Source organism: Rhinopithecus bieti, unplaced genomic scaffold (assembly GCF_001698545.2).
Source record: "Rhinopithecus bieti isolate Rb0 unplaced genomic scaffold, ASM169854v2 scaffold_11380, whole genome shotgun sequence".
Taxonomy (NCBI): Eukaryota; Metazoa; Chordata; class Mammalia; order Primates; family Cercopithecidae; genus Rhinopithecus; species Rhinopithecus bieti.
Genome location: NW_016807225.1, coordinates 3,587,283 through 3,605,483, shown reverse-complemented (window position 1 = coordinate 3,605,483; position 18,201 = coordinate 3,587,283). Strand labels below are relative to the sequence as shown.

The 18,201-nt window shown below is 48.4% G+C and overlaps 1 protein-coding gene and 1 long non-coding RNA gene across 2 annotated transcripts in view; one reads left to right on the top strand and one right to left on the bottom strand.

Annotated features, from left to right (window-relative positions):
• The window catches only part of CIPC (CLOCK interacting pacemaker), a 38,229-nt gene extending 33,473 nt beyond the window's left edge, over positions 1–4,756 (bottom strand). The window contains exons 1-2 of the mRNA XM_017880604.1: positions 4,665–4,756; positions 1,347–1,445 (exon numbers count right to left, since the gene is read on the bottom strand). The gene's annotated coding sequence lies outside the window, so the exon portion shown is untranslated. The remainder of the gene's footprint in view (positions 1–1,346; positions 1,446–4,664) is intronic.
• Positions 4,757–5,230: 474 nt separating this feature from the next.
• On the top strand, positions 5,231–12,866 carry LOC108534951 (uncharacterized). The gene is made up of 3 exons (XR_001887077.1): positions 5,231–5,317; positions 9,957–10,019; positions 10,886–12,866. It is a non-coding gene; the product is annotated as an uncharacterized LOC108534951 (long non-coding RNA).
• The last annotated feature ends 5,335 nt before the right edge of the window (positions 12,867–18,201 follow it).

Here is an 18,201-nt window from a genome sequence, read left to right as displayed (position 1 = left end):
AGGGAGGGAGGGAGGAAGGGAGGAAGGAAGGAAAAGCTGGGTGCAGTGGTGAATGCCTGTAGTCTGAGACCAGACTGGGCAACATAGCAAGACCTCATCTCTAAAAATAAATAATAATAATAAATAAAAATTAATGATGGGCCCAGAGCAGAGATCTGTTGCCTTTTGATGTTGGGAAATCTTTTATTGCTTGACTCTAAATCCTTTATGCTGCAGTTTACACCATATTTCCTCTCGTTTCAACTTCAGTTAAAATAGCGAAAATCTGTGTCTAATACCCTAGTCACTCAGAGGTGTTTTAGCAAGTCATATCTGGCTCACTACCCTAACACAGAAAAGAAACTATTTTCCTGTCACCCCAAAACCCTGCAGCTAGACTTTTCTAGCTGCTGCACTGGGAACAGTTTCTAAGAGATTCCTTCTACTAGGGCCTTCCCTAGAAGCAGGGAGGTAGGCAGGGCAATCAGCTAGTCGGGCAGCCTGCCCCAGATAACTGCACTTGGAAAGAGTCTGCGTTGTAAGCATTTCTCATAGTATCTTCACTGAAGACAGAATTTTTGAAGTTAAATGACATATAAAAGACAGGAATAAAGTACAGGGTCTCACAACATCCCGTACAAGATTTTTACCAGCCTATGGGTCATATTAACCGAAGAGGTCATATTGACATCCAGGCTAAATTTAATTAGCTCTGGTCGCCTACTGAAGGTCTATAGAACTTGCTAGTCATCCCTTGCCCTGCTAACTCACCCTCAGTTATTTCTGGGAGACCCCCCAAAGTATCTCCTATAGGTTCATAGGCAAACCCGCTATGTTCTTCCACTTCAGCCTCCCCATTCATGGTCTGCTATTCACAAGCTCCTTAAATGGGGGTACCTCATCAGTGTCTGTGGCCTCCATAAGAACATTGTTCTTGTAGTGGTCACTCCTGTTGCCCTGTTGGGAGCAGCATTCTCTCCCTTCTCTCCTGAGGCCACTCTTAAGCCAGCAAGTCACCAAAGTGGAGGGTGGGGTAGGGCAGCAGGGACCTCTCACAGACTGGCTGCACTTTGTTAAGTGCGTTGTGAAGCAAAGTTGCATATATCTTTAGTTGCACAAAGCCTCACACAGTTACTCCTCTTTCCATTTATCGCCCTTCATGCTTCCTTCCCTCCCTGGGGCTGGAAATGAGCCTCTCACATCATCATAGAAGATTATAGCTCATCAATACCTTCCCGTACCCTTATCTTTCTCCCCAGAGAGCTCTGAACCCAAACAAAACAACTTCCACAAAACCAAACAAATAAAACTCAAAACCCTTTTCAATTCAAAATAGCAAAAGTATGTCAATTGTTGCAAATACTTACAAATACTTGGGTGGACAGAAGTGAGAAGGTTGGTGATGTTTTGTATGCTCCGTCCCATAATTCATAAAACCCAGGAATAGTGGGGATTTCTCGTATAACCTGAAAAGGAAGTCAACTTATTTGCATAAGAAACATAATGCATGAAAGCTCCCATCTCATTGGCAATCTGTGAGAATGCAGTCCTGGGAGAAATCTGCAATGGTTGTAGTCCAAAATTTAACAGTGCTTTGTCAAATAGACTTCTTGTTATACAAGAATTTTCTCTGTAGGCTCTAAGAAACATCCACTGCACCCCACTCCAAAATAAACACACAGAAATTAAACTCTTTCAATCCAGATAATGCAAAAGACAAAGATAGAAATGGGATTGCCCTAAAAGTAGACTTCACAGTATGGTCGACAGAGCTCAGGATGTGGCTTTAAAGGTCTTAGTTGAATCCAGGCCCTGCCACTTACAAGTTGGAATCCCCTGAGAAAGTCCCTTTCCCGCCAGGCGCGGTGGCTCACGCCTGTAATCCCAGCACTGTGGGAGGCCGAGGCAGGCAGATCACTAGGTCAGGAGTTCGAGACCAGCCTGACCAACATGGTGAAACCGCATCTCTACTAAAAATACAAAAATTAGCCAGGTATGGTGGCACATGCCTGTAATCCCAGCTACTCAGGAGGCTGAGGTAGGAGAATAGCTTGAACTGGGGAGGCAGAGGTTGCAGTGAGCTGAGATCGTACCACTGCACTCCAGCCTGGTCGACAGAGCAAGACCTCCTCTCAAAACAGCAACAACAACAACAACAAACCAACAAAAAACCTGTAGAAACTTGCTTTTGTGGTCTAAGTATATTCTTAGTTTAAAACCAAAATGTTTTGTTACCACTGCTATTTGTTTAAACATCCCTGTTTCAACATTAGCTTTGGCTATAGAGGGTATCTGGGACCACAAACACAGGATCTCTGTTAAAAGAACACGAAACATCACTTCCACATGACCTGCAATTTCTAGAATGGAGAGAAAGCTTCAATAAACATTCCATGATAGCATGCAACAAAGGCAAGTAAAGGCTGTAATAGAACATTGGCATGGTGTTCTTAAAAGAATAATATTATTTGTTGTGTATTTAGCCAACACAAGGATGTGTTGCTCTTGCTTTCTCATGGTGGGAGATATGAAGTTATGAAGAGATAGTTACTGGATCGAAATAGGAGGAAATGATGCCAGACAGCTAGAAAAAAATATTCGTGTGCATATTACACAATAAACAAGTAAATACATAAGTAGCTCTTCTTTACCCATTATTCTAAATCTTCAGTGATAAACCACTATACTTCACAAGGATCTATGAATTTTGCAACATATTAATTTTAAATTAATTTGTTTATTTTTTATTTTTATTTATTTTTTTGAGACAGAGTCTCAAAAAAACAAAACGCTATGGAGAAGAGCAGCATCGGAGGGTAAAGATAAAGCCAAGTCCTGGTGATATTGTTTGAATCCCTGGATCAAGCTTGGCCTGAACCAGCACAATGCCTAATCCCTGGTCTGCTCAGTTATGTGAAACAGCATCCCAATTTAAAGTCATTTAGAGGTGAATTTTCTGTCACTTAGTGCAACCAAGAGAGCAATAACTGATGCAAAGGCCACATAGACTTGGCTTTTGTTTTCTTTTTTTTTTTTTTCCTGAAGTATAAATTCCCTTAGCATCTGTGTGGCCCAGCACTATCCTGGATATCCTTAGCTGTCTGGTCACTGAATGGGGACTGCTACTTGGTGGTGATTCTTAACCAGGGGTGATTTTGCCCCCAAGGGACAGTTAATAATATCTAGAGACAGTTTTGATTGTCATGAGGTTGGGGGAAGCGCTACTGGCATTTTGTGGATAGAGGCCAGGGATAGTCCAAAATATCCTACAAGGTACAGGGCAGCCCCTGCAACGAAGAATAATCCAGCCCAAAATGTCATTAGTGCTCTGTAGATTGTTTTGGCTGCCGTAACAAAGTACCTTAGACTGGGTAATTTATAAACAGTGGAAATTTATCATTCACAGTTCTGGAGACTGGAAAGTCCAAAGTCAAGGCGCCAGCAGATTCAGTGTCTGGTAAGGGCTCATTCCTCATAGATGGCGCCTTCTCTGTGTCCTGGTATGGCAGAAAGGGTCAACAAGCTCCTTCAGGCCTCTTTTATAAAAGTCTTAATCCCATTCATGAGGGGAGAGCCCTCATGACCTAACCACGTGGCAGGGAGATCGTCTGAGGTCAGGAGTTTGAGACCAGCCTGGCCAACGTGGAGAAACCCTGTCTACTAAAAATACTAAAAAAAAAAAAAAAAAGCGGGCTGTGGTAGCTCACACCTATAGTCCCAGCTACTTGGGAGACTGAGGCAGGAGAACTGCTTGAACCTGGGAGGTGGAAGTTGCAATGAGCCGAGATCGCACTATTGCACTCTAACCTGGATGACAGAGCAAGACTCTGTCTCAATAAATAAATAAATACATAGTAAATAAAATAAAGAGTGTTAGGAGCCTTCTCTCCTATAGGCTGTGAACAACTAAGCTTGTTTAGGTCCTGAAATGTCACTGTCATTGTCAGCATGATAAATGCTTTGTGCTGTAATAATATAGAGAATCAGGATGTCTATTCCCCAAAGCCTTTGTGATGGAGAAGGTGGGCTTTCCAGAGGCTCTGACTGTGGAATGTGTCTAGAATCCTCTGCATGTTTTCCAGGTTCACCTCCACACCCTCACCTCTGCTCAGCCGGGTCCTTGCTAGGAGCTGGAACCTGCTTAGTGGGTCTCTGATCACAGCCCCATGCTCCGCAGACCCCGGACTCTCCACAGCCCCAGCTCCTGCCTTGTCTTGGTTCCTTCTACCAAGGGGCACCCTTCTTTACAAAGCCGGACTCTTTTTTATTTTTATTTTTTGAGATAGGGTCTTGCTCTATCACCCAGGCTGGAGTGCAATAAATAGTACAATCACAGCTCACTGCAGACTCCACTGCCTGGGCTTAAGTAATCCTCCTGCCTCAGCCTCCTGAGTAGCAAGGACCACAGATGCACAACAACACTCCAAGCTAATTTTTTAAAACTATTTGTAGGGATGAGGTCTCACTATGCTGCCCAGGCTGGTCTCAAGCTCCTGGCCTCAAGCGATCCTCCTGCCTTAGCCTCCCAAAGTGCTGGGATTACAGGAGTGAGCCACTATGCCTGACCCAAGCCTAACTCTTAAAAAGGGACAGAGCTAGTACCAAGCTTGTGCAAGGACAGTGAGAGAGGGGAGACTCAGTAATTATTTTCCCCCAGTAATTAACAAGACATTTAAAGGACTTACCAGATCACCACAGCTCCATCATCCCTGGGGAACTGTTTGGTTTAGCAGAACTGTTCCCACTGTGCCCCCTTTCACTTTCTTCTTTCCTTGCCCAGACCCCTCCCCCACTTAGTTGATGTTGCGCAAAGCTTTCAAAAACCAAGTTTTGTTCCCAGGTCAGTTATATCCTCCCAGGAAGTTTCCCCATCCCAGGGTGAAGTCAGGCCAACACAGGGTGAAGAGTTCGGAGGGCGGGTGGCGGGGGCAGGGGTGTTTTGCGCGGGACAAGGAGTTCTATTTTGTTGTTGTTATTCTTTGTGTCATTTCTAGAGAGATAGGAAGGAAAACAGTAAACATTCTTCAATTCTGCACAGAAGCCGAGAAGGGATTTTCTTCAGGAACCTCCCTCTGGGTCAAGGCTCTGCCATGGCCGGGAGGCAGAGGGTGGGGGGTTAAGAAATATAAGGCCCAGTTCCCCGTGGAGGCGGGGGTTCGGTGAAACCAATCCTTTGACTTAGTTCAGTGAAACCAATCCCTTGAATGTGGAATGGAACCAACATGCAACTCAGTTTGCTTTGGCTCTCACTGTGCATTTGAGCGAAAGCAAGGGAAGCACTTCCCCTTCCCCTGGCTGAAAGCTCAGCTGACCCCGAGGCTCTTCTGGTCATGCTTAGGTATGTGCATTTTATGTCACAAAATCCATTATCGACTTAGAGATTTAAAGTAGCCAGTCAAAGATATTAAATGACACTTGCATTTTTCTTCAAAGAGAAATCTTCTTCCTCCTGCCCTAGTTAAGGCCTTAGTTGGGGGCTGCCAGCTGCCAGGGACTGGGCATGGTGAGCTTTTGTCTATTCTCTGCTGAATACCCCTCTCCCCACTTGCTGGTTGCTTTCAGAGTCTAAGTGGAGGTGATGGGTGAGGATGCCGGGAAGCAGATGGGGAGCAGGGGAATAGGGCCGTTTTTACTTGACTGTACGATTGCCAGCTCTCTGGGTGTGGCAGATGGTGAAAGCTCTTTCTGGAGGGTTCCCTGTGTTCTTCAGAAGTTCCCATCTCAGCCAGGTGCAGTGGCTCATGCCTGTAATCCCAGCACTTTGGAAGGCGGAGGCGGGCAGATCACTGGAGCCCAGGAGTTCTAGACCAGCCTGAACAATATGGCGAAACCCTGTCTTTACCAAAAATACAAAAATTAGCTGGGCATGATGGTGCACACCTGTAGTCCCAGCTACTTGAGAGGCTGAGGCAGGAGGATCACTTGAACCCAGGAGGCAGAGGTTGCAGTGAGCCAAGAATGCGCCACTGGACTCCAGCTTGGGCAACAGAGCAAGACCCTGTCTTAAAAAAAAAAAAAAAGTTCCCATCTCTAAGGTTCTCTCCTGAAGTTCCCTGTTCTACACCTCCATTTCAGGTATGGCTATGACTCCGTCTTCAACCCCCAGAAATCCAGCATCCTCTTGCAACTTCTTCCTGTTGACATCTCTTTGCCCTTCTCGAAGGCCCTACAGGACTTAAAATGACCCCCCCACCTTGGCCCTCTCTCCTGCCATGGTCCAGTCTGATCCACATCTGGCCCATGGGAATAACTCACACAGCTCCTTCACTCATCCTAATGCAGTCCCTCCTGGCACAGTCCCATGGGGGCCCACAGCTCCAAGTGGCTGCATGGAAGCCTCCATCACTGGGCTTGAGTCGAAGGTGGTACCTTCAGCTCCTCGGTGGGGTAACTTACAGCATAGCTTTGCCATCTCTGGAAGTTTCTATTCCCAAACTCTCCCCATTCTCCACACTTTATATTCTTGGTAAGCTGAGGGCCCTGAGTGCTATGCAACTGGTTCCCCATTATTTCCTTTGTAAATACTACATGTAGGAGTCTGTCTCACATTCAGTTTGCTATCTGATATAGTGGTAGCCTGCTTCCACGATGGCCCCTCATTGTCACCATCTCCTGGTATTCACATGGTTATGTCTCTTCCCTTCCTTAACAGGGCCGACCCTTGTAGCCACTTGCTATTGCAGAGCTGATGGCATGCATCTTCTGAGGCTAGGTCATTGTTGTGTGTTGAATGATGTCCCCCCAGAAGATATGTTGCAGCCCTAACCCCCAGGGCCTATAAATGTGACCTTTTCTGGAAATAGTCTTTGCAGCTGTCATCAAGGGTTGTTCTTGACTAGAGTGGGCACTACATCCACTGACTGGTATCGTCATAAGGAGAGAGAGACACAGAGTAGACAGACAAAAGGGAGAAGGCCGTGTGAAGATGGAGGTGGAGATTGGAATGATACAGCCACAAGCCAAGAAACATCTGTGGCCATCAGAAGCTAGAAGAGGCAAGGAATGATTTATTCTTTCCCACTTATTCTTTCACCAATGAGTACCTTCCATGTGCCACTGTTCTGACCCTGCTGACAGCGTGGTTTCAGACTTCTGGCCTCCAGAATTGTGAGAGTAAATTTCTATTGTTTTAAGTCATCTTGCTTGTGGTACTTTGTTACAGCAGCCCTGTGGATCTAATACAGTCATAAGAGACATTATGACCTCCTCCCTGCTCTCTCTTGAACCACTCATTCTGGGAGAAGTTAGCTGCCATGTCCTGAAGCTACTCAGGGAGGTCTATGGAGAGGTCCACGTGGCAAGGAACTGAGGCCTCTTGCCAATAGCCAGCACCATCTTGCCAGCCTTGTGAGTGTGCTATCTTAGAAGCACATTATACGGCCCCAGTCAAGCCTTCAGATGAGTGTATAACAACTTGACATCTTGACTGCAACCTCATGAGAAACCCTAAGCCAGAACACCCAGCTAAGCCACTCCCCAGTTCCTGACCAAGAGAAACTATGAGATAATAAATGTTTATTATTGTTTTAAGCTACTAAATTTTGAGGTAATCTGTTATGTAGCAATAGATAACTAATACTAATATCTGTCATATTGGGGCCTCACTGTAACTTGGAACAGAAAGAGTTCCATATTATAATTATAATTCTTTTTTTTTTTGAGACAGAGTCTTGCTCTGTTGCCCAGGCTGGAGTGCAGTGGCCGGATCTCAGCTCACTGCAAGCTCTGCCTCTCGGGTTTATGCCATTCTCCTGCCTCAGCCTCCTGAGTAGCTGGGACTACAGGCACCCGCCACCTCACCCGGCTAGTTTTTTGTATTTTTTAGTAGAGACGGGGTTTCACCATGTTAGCCAGGACGGTCTCAATCTCCTGACCTTGTGATCCGCCCGTCTCGGCCTCCCAAAGTGCTGGGATTACAGGCTTGAGCCACCGCGCCCGGCCTCCATATTATAATTCTTAAACGTTACTTGGAATGGTTAGGGGCCTTAATGCTAGCCTCTCTGGGGATATTTCCAGCAATGGGCCCCACAGCCATTTATAGTGAGTTGTCCCACTTATTCTTTCATCAGTGAGCACCTTCCATGTGTCAGATGCTATATTAGAGACTGGGGCTATAGAAATGAACAGTCTTTTGGGAAGCCCAGACAGGGGGATCACCCTAGGTCAGGAATTCAAGACCAGTCTGACCAACATGTAGAAACCCCATCTCTACCAAAAAAAAAAAAACAAAATTAGTTGGGTGTGGTGGCGCATGCCTGTAATCCCAGCTACTTGGGAGGCTGAGGCAGGAGAAACCTGGGAGGCAGAGGTTGTGGTAAGCCAAGATTACACCATTGCACTTCAGCCTGGGCAACAAGAGTGAAATTCTATCTCAAAAAAAGAAAAAAAAAAAAGAAATGAACAGCCCTCTTCTTAATCTCTTAACCAGTGGTCATTATGGTCTCTGCCAGTAGAGCACAATGGGCAAGAAGGACAGCACTGCTTTGCAGAGAAGGGAAAAGAGAGACATCACTGAGGCACTGAGAAGAGAAGCAGTCAGTGATGTGACCCTGAAGAGGCAAGAAGAGGACCAAGTTCAAGAGTCTGCAAGAATAGTGGGAGGTAGAGCTGGAACTAGGATCCAGACACCCCATTTCTAGTCTTGAATTTGTGCTTCCTGAACTACACAGAGGCTGGCTCATGGTACCAGGGTCTCTGAAGATACCTGGAGGCATGGACTTGAATCCTGCTGGGATACTACTCTTTGGATAATAATTTCTCTATCGAAAGGCAGGGTACAGAGTCTTGGAATCTTGTTTCTGCTCTGCCATCTTAGCTAAATAACTCCCTTTGGAGATCCTTTGAACCCTGGTATATCAGCAAGCCCCTCTAAAACATCATAAGCCTCAGGACAAGAAGCCTGGCCGCCTCCTCCATCTGAATCTTAGCCCTTCTTTTTTTGAGACGGCGTTTCACTCTTGTTGCCCAGGCTGGAGTGCAATGGTGTGATCTTGGCTCACCGCAACCTCTTCCTCCTGGGTTCAAGCGATTCTCCTGCCTCAGCCTCCAGAGTAGCTTGGATTACAGGCATGCAAAACCATGCCCTGCTAATTTTGTATTTTAAGTAGAGATGGGGTTTCTCCGTGTTGGTCAGGCTGGTCTTGAACTCTCGACCTCAGGTGATTCGCCCGCCTCTGGCCCTTCTTAGTAGTGATGTTTTCTAAACAGGTTAGATCAGAATTTGACACCTACTGAAATCTCCTGGCCCCTCCCAAGGTCAAATTGCACATCTTGCCGATGAGAAGAGCCTTCACTTCTTGAGCATCATCTACTCAGCAGCAAGTGATTTCTCTAATCTTCACAACACCCTCTCAAGGCAAGGGATCATGCACCACACTTGGCAATCTAGGAAAGTGAAGTTCAAGAACAAGCCCCAGGACACATGGCTAGTGGCAGCGAGGCACAGAGCTGGAACTCCAACCCAGGCCTGTCTAACCCTAAATCTCCTCCTATCCACTCCCTCCTTGCTGCCACAGAGGGTGACTCAGAGCTACTCAGTCTGGGGAATTCAAGCCAGTATCCCAGGAAGTGGAATTTTCTCCAGTGTCCTAGGAAGGAGGGATTACCATGGCATGGGGTGGGCCAGGTAGACACAAGAGGCAGTGAAGTTGCATAAAGTGGTGATTAAAGAGAATGGAGTCTGCTGTGGTTTGGATATGGTTGTGTCCACCTAAACTCATGTTGAAATTTGACCCTCAGTGTGATGGTGTTGGGAGGTGGGGCGTAGTGGGAGGTGTCTGGGTCATGGGGGCAGATCTGTCAGGAATGGCTTGGTGCCATTCTCACAGTGGAGAGTGAGTTTTCACCCTGGCAAGGCTGGATTCTTGTAGGAATGGATTTGTTCCCAAGACAGTGGGTTGTTATAAAGCCAGGATGCCCCTTGGGTTTTCCCTTCTTTGCAAGTGTCCACTCTCCCTTTGACCTTCTATATGTTGCAGCTCTCACCAGAGGCTGAGCAGATGCTGAGGCCATGCTTCTTGATTTTCCCAGCCAACAGAATTGTGAGCTGAATAAACCTCTCTTCTTTATAAATTACCCAGTCTCAGGTATCCTGTTATGGCAACACAAAATGGACTAAGACAGGTAGGTGACAGAATGTCCAGGTTTGAAACCTAGCTTTTCCTTGTGCACCACATCTCAGGTTCTTCATCTGAAAGTTGGGGATAAGAGCATGTACCTCCTTGGGTTTTGGGGAAGATTAAATGAGATAATGCATGTGAAATTCATGGCAAGAATAAACCGCCCATTACATTTTTCTGCTATTAACTTTGCTATTGACATTACTTTCCCTCCACGGCCACTAGACTCTTGTATCAGGCAAATATTTGAAGAGAGACAAATTTAAACGAAATAGATGTAACTTGGAGGATGATGGCAGAGAAATCTGTGGCTTGACGGTTTTTTTGTTTTGTTTTGTGTTTTGAGACAGAGTCTTGCACTGTTGCCCAGGCTGGAGTGCAGTGGCGTGATCTTGGCTCACTGCAACCTCTGCCTCCCGGGTTAAAGCAATTTTCCTTCCTCAGCCTCCCTAGTAGCTGGGATTACAGGTGCCCGCCACCACGCCCGGCTAATTTTTTGTATTTTTATAGAGACGGGGTTTCACTATGTTGGCCAGGCTGGTCTCGAACTCGTGACCTCGTGATCCACCCGCCTTGGCCCTCCAAAGTGCTGGGATTACAGGCATGAGCCACTGTGCCCGGCCTTGAAGGTTGTTTTTCTAATTTTTTTTTCCAGTTCTAAGACAGCTCCCTGTGTAAGATGATGAGTGTGATTAATTGCAATCAGCTCCTCTGCATGTAATGAGGGAAGCTGGATGTCATCTTGTGGCTTCTGTCCAAGTTGATGCAGTTATCTATTGTGTCCACAGGGTGTCACTATCAATCACGCTGCGACTGAATACAGCCAAACCAGGATACTCAGGGAATTGGAACCTGTAACCAGACTTCCATTTAGTACAGACACAGCGCCAGGGGGCTGAGCATTCTTTAGCAACACCCTTTGGACCCCTTCTCTACACCAATGCTGTGTGACCTGAAGGGCTGGGGACATGAAGGAGCAGCTCAGCTGAGGTGACCCAGATGGTTGGGCTCGGAGCTGGAAGAACACTGTGGTCTCCTACCTCCCGATTCCTGCATCTGTCCTGCTTGTAAGAGGCTTGCCAAGAACAGGAGCTCTTGTTTGTAGGTCTCTAGAGATGGCCACCGCAGGGAGTGTGATTTGAAGATGGGGTCGGGGTGACATTACAGGCCCCCTTTAGGCTCTGCTGGGTTGCAGGCCAGCTCTCTGGGCTGCCTTTCTGATGGCTGCTATTTTAAAGGCAGATAGGATGAAATTAGCAACTTTTATCATTCAACTAGCAAGGGCTCAGGACAGGCAGCCCCCTTCTGCGAATGTGCCTAGCTCCTGCTCCAGAATGGAGGAGTCTCTGTGGCTCTAGGGGAGCTGGCCTTCTATGGAATCTGAGCAATGTACTGCACAGGGAGAAGACGCTTCAGCTGATACCAGTGTCTTATGCAGAGACATTTCCAGGACACCACGTTAAGCAGCAGAGACACAAGAAGTCAAGGCCCATGTGCTCTGGTGTGGATGTGTGCCTCCTGTGCCTCAGTGGCATCATCTGTACCATGGGAGGTGTGTAATGAGGGGTGCGATCACGTCTGCAAGGGCACGTACATAGTAGATGCCCAGGAAGTGCCAGTCCCCATCTCCTTCTCAGTTTCTTCAGAGCCTTCTGGAAGGCACTGACATAGTCCAGTCCTGAGGCATTGATTTTTCTTTCATGGATGATCAGGAGCTTCTGTGATTTCTTCCCCCTCACTCTTCATTTTGCCAAGATGTTGCCCATAGTAACCTCAGCAGTGGAGCGGGGATTCTGCACTGTTCCACTGCCCGGGGCTGCACATCCACGTGAGCGGGGCAGACCCGTCCCAGAGCGCTTTGCCCTCGGAAGGCAGCCTCACCTGCAGGGGCAATGCTGTGGACAGCTCTGGCATGTCCTCCAGGGCCCTGGCATAGTCAGTGAGAAAAGGCCCCCAGGCGTGGGCTTCTCCCATCAGTCAGGTTCAGAAGGCTTCCTGGGGTAAGTAGAGACGCTCCCTACCCAACTGAGTTGTTAAAATGACAGGAGGGAGAGGGGAAGGTCTGGGCCTGTGGCACTGTGATTTTTTCTTTCTTTCTTTCTTTCTTTTTTTTGGAGACTCACTGGGGTAGAAATGAGGACAGGAAGAAGTACAATCCGTCTGGGATTGGTTTATTTTATTGCTTTTAAAATCATGTGACTAATTGGTGTTCATTGAAAAGAGAAAACAAAATAAGCCAAGAGAAGACAGCAAAAATAGTCTGTTAACATCTTGGCAAATATCCTTTTTCTCTGCATAGAAACAGAGAATACTTTTGTTTCACTTATAAAATGTTTCTTGCTGTACACAGCTTTATAACCTGCTTTTTTCTTAATGGAACAATATACTAGGACATGTTTTCAGGCCAACAGATAAATATACTTCACTTGCATTGATGCTGTTGGCCCCATGGTGTTCTGATGGTTGGTAATTTACCCTGTCATTCTGTCTCCCTTTACTCAGTGGCAAAAATGGCCTGGGCACCTGCCCCTGGGCCTGGGCTGGACATCGGTCCTTGGCAGATGGGGAAGGTTGGCGACCAGCAAGGCACAGAATAAGGACACATGGTCCCAGCAGACCCTTGGGATGACCTTGACCACTTGGACCTTGGAGAGAGAGGGGACAGGAGAAGAACAGAGGGCAATGCCACATGGAGGGGAGGGTGCAGATGGCTGGTGGCTGGAACTCCGGGAGGCTGAGCAGTGAGGGTGGCAGGAGAGAACTGGCTCTTTCTAGATAGGGGAATATCGTGGTTAGGGTTCTGGGGTCAGATTGGATCTGGGCTGTGTCACCTACTAGCTGAGGAACAAATAATTGAGCCTTGGGGCCGGGTGCGGTGGCTCACGCCTGTAATCCCAGCACTTTGGGAGGTCAAGGCGGACGGATCTGCTGAGGTCGGGAGTTCAAGACCAGCCTGACCAACATGGAGAGACCCCCATCTCTACTAAAAATACAAAATTATTAGCCGGGGTGGTGGCGCATGCCTGTAATCCCAGCTACTTGGGAGGCTGAGGCAGGAGAATCGCTTGAACCCGGGAGGCAGAGGTTGTGGTGAGCCGAGATCACACCATTGCTCTCCAGCCTGGGCAAGAAGAGCGAAACTCCATCTCAAAAATAAAATAAAATAAAATAAATAAATAATTGAGCCTTGGATCATCACCTATAAAACTAATAATAGATTAGATTGATGTGCCAGGCTTAAATGAAAGAATCTACAAGCTATAAAAAGTGCTGCGTGGCAGCTGCCTTTAAACTTATTCTTACCATTGACTTTGTTATTGTTGTTGCTGCATTTCCAGGTAATGCAGAAGGGCTTCCCTCTTCCCTAGCCCATCCCTCTTTCTCATTTCTCTCACATTCCTGCTTCTCTTTCTCTTTCTTTTCCCCTGCAAGAGCTTTGGCTCCGGGAGCAGTGGCAGGAGGGAGGGAAGAGGAGGCTGCAGCCGCTACAGCCTCATGCCACATGGGGGCAGCAAGGCCCTCTGAAATGTGGGCCTGCCTCTCCCACCATGCCTTCTGGCGGGTGCAATGGCCCAGAAGAAAGAAATCCATACCCACCTGGGCCCAGGTAGGGAGGCACTGCCCAGAGGGGTCCCACGGTCCCCAGGTTGGACCGGCCAGGCCCTGGCAGCCAGAGTGGGTGACTGTAACAACAGGTCACTCTGGTGCCCCAGAGTGGGGCTGGGTCTGCTAAAGAGGGAGGGGGAGAATCTGGAGAAGGGTGGGAAGGAGGTGTGAGGGTTCTCCAGGAACCTACAAAGCTCCAGGTGCCATGAGAGGTGGCCCTGGGAAATTGGCCAGCTGAACTTGGTCTTTGGGACAGCCCAGAAGAGAGAATTAAGTGGGAGTCAGTATAGCACAGTGGCTTAGCACATGGGCTCTGGGGGCTGGCTGGACCTGGTGGCCACTGGTGGCTCTGGCGCTTACCAGCTGTGTGGCCTGGATCGATTCACTTAACCTCTCTGAGTCTCCATTTTCTCACCTGTAAATAATAGTAGTACCTACCTCATAGAGTTTGTGAAAACTAAGGTAATATACATAGAGCACTTGGCACACTGCCCAATCCATGGCAGCTTAGTTATTTTTATCACTATCAGGTAAGTTGGCCTGGAGAGCTGGGAGACAGTTGTGTATAGAAAATGCATGTGCTGGCCGTGCACATGCATGGTGGCTCAAGCCTATAATCCTAGCACCTTGGGAGGATTGCTTGAGGCCAGGAGTTTAAGACTAGCCTGGTTAGTTCAAGACTAACATGGCGAGAGCCCTATCTTTACAAAAAATACAAAAATTAGGTGTGGTAGTGCACAACTGTGGTCTCAGCTACATGGGAGTCTGAGGCAGGGGGATTGCTTGAACACAGGAGGTCAAGGCTGCAGTGAGCCACAGTCGCACTACTGCACTCTAGCCTGAGTGATAGAGCGAAACCCTATCTTAAAAAAAAAAAAAATAGACCAGGTGCGGTGGCTCACACCTGTAATCCCAGCACTTTGGGAGGCCAAGGCGGGCAGATCACCTGAGGTCGTGAGTTTGAGACCAGCCTGGCCAGCGGATGGTGAAACCCCGTCTGGCCAGCAGAAATGGTGAAACCCCGTCTCTACTAAAAATACAAAAATTAGCTGGGCATGGTGGTGCAAGCCTATAGTCCCAGCTACACAGGAGGCTTAGGCAGAAGAATTGCTTGAACCTGGGAGGTGGAGGTTGCAGTGAGTCAAGATCACGCCACTGCACCTCAGCCTGGGTGACAGAGCAAGACTCCCTCTGGAAAGGAAAGGAGAGGGGAGGGGAGGGGAGGGGAGAAAAGAAAGAAAAGAAAGAAAGAAAATGAATGTGTTTCCTTAAGTTCACAACTGTAGCTGGGTATTCTTTGCAGGACCAGGTTGGGGTATGCATGGCTGGGGATCTGGAGAGGAAAGAATTGGGAGGTTGGGGTCAAAGGGCAATTCTAATAAAGAACAAGGAGTGGGGGCCTCTAGGCTTGGCTGCTTTGAAACCAGGTAAAGACTCCAGTCGCCTTCCTGGTTAAGGAACATGTTGTATGTGTCCACACCATACCTCTTTCCTCCAGGCTGCTCTTGAAGCAGTCCCACTCCTCCTGGGGGTGCAGAGCAGGGGTCTACAGTGGTGCCTGCATGGGAAGTAGAAGAGGGCTAGCATGGAGGAGAAGGGGGCTCAGTGTCCTTGAGCAGCTAAGGCCTGTTGGTCAACCTGGGTCCACCCTGCAGGGAAGCAGGTGCCCCTGCTGGCCTCCTTGTTGTGCACAGGCAGCCTGGGCCCTGGACCAGGCCTCCCATTTCCTGCTAATGAGGCGCGGCTCCTCCACTGGCAGAGGGGCCATGCTCCTGGCAGGCAGGCTAGCGGGTGGGTGAGCGTGTGTCTGCCTATGTTCTTTTAACTTCTCCAGAAAGGTCACTGACGGGTCTCCATTAGGAGCGGTCTTGAGCCCTGTACTATTTTCTCATACAATTTAATCTACTCCCTGGATGGCCTCCAGTGTGTGAGCCACTGACAATCGCAGGTTTTTGCAATCAATTTCCTGGAAGTGGCGGCCCAGCTGGCAGCCACATGATGGATATATGCTAGGCGACCTGGTTCAGCAGAGGCTGAGGGGGCTTAGGAACCCCAGGCTGCCTTCCCACACCATGGCAGGGTCCCCGAAATGTAGGACGCATGCACTTCTGACCACCAGCTCCACCCTGAAGCATCAATGCCTGGAGAACCACTCACACATGTGCACAAAGAGACATGAGTGAGCATGCTCGGTGCAGAATTGTTTGTATGGTAAAAACTGGAGCCGCCTTATCTGTTCATCAGGCAGGGCTGCTGCATTCTGGGTGTGGATGGCATCCCCTGGAATTGTGCAGAGGCACCATTTACCGTGAAAACCTTTTGACCCATGTCCCCTACAGCTGGGACCCTGAGTGAGGGTGGGAGTGGGAGGGGCGTGGTTGAATTAACTGTGTTACAGGCATGCATGGAATATTAGGTAGAGGCTAAAAAAAAAAAAAAAAAAAAATGAGGCTAGCCAGGTGTGGTGGTGCGCACCTGTAGTCCCAGCTACTCATGAGACTGAGGCAGGAGGATTGCTTGAGCCCAGGAAGTTGAGGTTGTAGTCAGCTACAATTGCACTAGTGCACTCCACCCTGGGCAAGAGTGAAACCACATCTCTAGAAAAAAGAAAAAAAAAAGAGGATGTTCTATTTTTGTTGACATGAGACAATGTCCAGGATATACAGTTATGGGGGGAAAGTTGCAAAGCAATGTGGTCAGCATGATCCCCTTCATGTAAAATCAAAGCAAAACAAAGATCTTGACATCATCCCCCTGGGTATGTACATGTACTATGCAGGGAAATGCCCAGAAGTCTGGGATGATTGGGGAAAACAGTGATATTGGCCAGAAATGGAATAAAAGTAATTTTTCATTTTTCTTTCTTTTTTCTTTTCTATTCTTTTTTTCTTTTTTTTTTTTTTTTTTTTTTTTTTTTTGAGACAGAGTCTAGCTCTGTCGCCCAGGCTGGAATGCAGTGGCGAGATCTCAGCTCACTCCAACCTCTGCCTCCTGGGTTCAAGCCATTCTCCTGCCTCTGCCTCCTGAGTAGCTAGGATTACTACAGGCACGCACCACCACACCCAGTTAATTTTTGTATTTTCAGTAGAGACGGGATTTCACCATGTTGGCCAGGCTGGTCTTGAATGCCTGACCTCAAGTTATCCACCTGCCTCAGCCTCCCAAAGTGCTGGGATTACAGGCGTGAGCCACCGTGCCTGGCTCACTTTTCTTCTCTCTTTACCTCTGCTCACACTTTTTTCCCCAGGGAGGGAAAAAAATGTGTAAAAATAGAAAAAGAAAGTTCCCTCCTTTCTTCTTTGCCTGTTACCTAACTCCCTCATCCATCAAAGCCTTCCGCAAATTCCTAAATTCCCATTTTTTATCATCTCCTACAGAGCAGCTCCCTTCAAAGTTCCTTTCCATTTACTCTCCAAGAAGGAGCCCTGGGCAGGAGAGCTGGACATTGCCTGGACCCACATCAGAAGGCCCCGGCTGCACTGGCCAAAGCATCCTATGCCCATCCTGGCCTTGTGATCTGAGTCTGGGGCTGCGGTGGCCAGGTTGTCCAGTGGACACTGTAGAGGCAGCCTTGGGGTGAGAAGCCCCTCATGTGGACCCGCAGCAAGGGACATAAGTGGGAAGGAATTCAAAGGCTGAGGGGGAAGCAGGGGTGTAGCTACATCAAATAAAGCTCCTTCTTCTCACACCTGCCAGCATGCTGGGAGGATGCTACCTGTAGCATCCTAGGGATGGCAGAAAGGGGCAAGCATGGCTCTGCCTCCAGCCTCTGTGCCTGGTGCAGGCTCCACTGTGGTGTGGGGTCTCTGGCAGTGAGGACTAGGCTACAGCCACCACTCTGGCCTGTGAATCCATTGCCAGCATAGAGTCCCTCAAACTCGTCCTGCCAGGCCTAGGGCAATAGCTGTGACCCTCCATGACTTGCTCTGAGGAAGGAGCCTTCCACTCTAGAGATTGCGTGGCTGCCAAGCCTACCAAGGGCCCAGCCTCCACTTCCCGGGGAGCCTTTGTTTTCTCCTTCCTTGTTCTAGAAGGAAGAATGGGGGCTGGGGGCACGATCATGGACTATACACCTCTTCTGTGATAGAAGCCCAGCTGGTTTCCTGAGACTTCAGCCCATTCACATCCCTTAACCGCCCTGTAGATGAGGCTCACAGACATGGGAGTGACGGGGTGTGACTTGGCCACACAGCCGGAAGATATGGAGCTGAGATCCATACCCCGGTCCTTCCATCCCAGGGGCCACTCATTCCCACGATGCCTCAGTGCAGCCTTGCTGTTTTGCGGGCTCAGACAGGATGCTTACCCTTTACTCCTGGTGAGCAGAGAACCTAGCCATGGAAGGAAGCCCAAAGAAGGAAAAGCTCCTGGGGCTCCTGGGGGCTCCCCAGCCCTCCCTGACCACTCCTCTGCGGGGGCTGCTTCCATGCTTCCGGGGGTCTTTCTTGCTTCCCGGTCCTCTGCATGCTTCCCTGACACCTCCACTTATGGAGCTCAG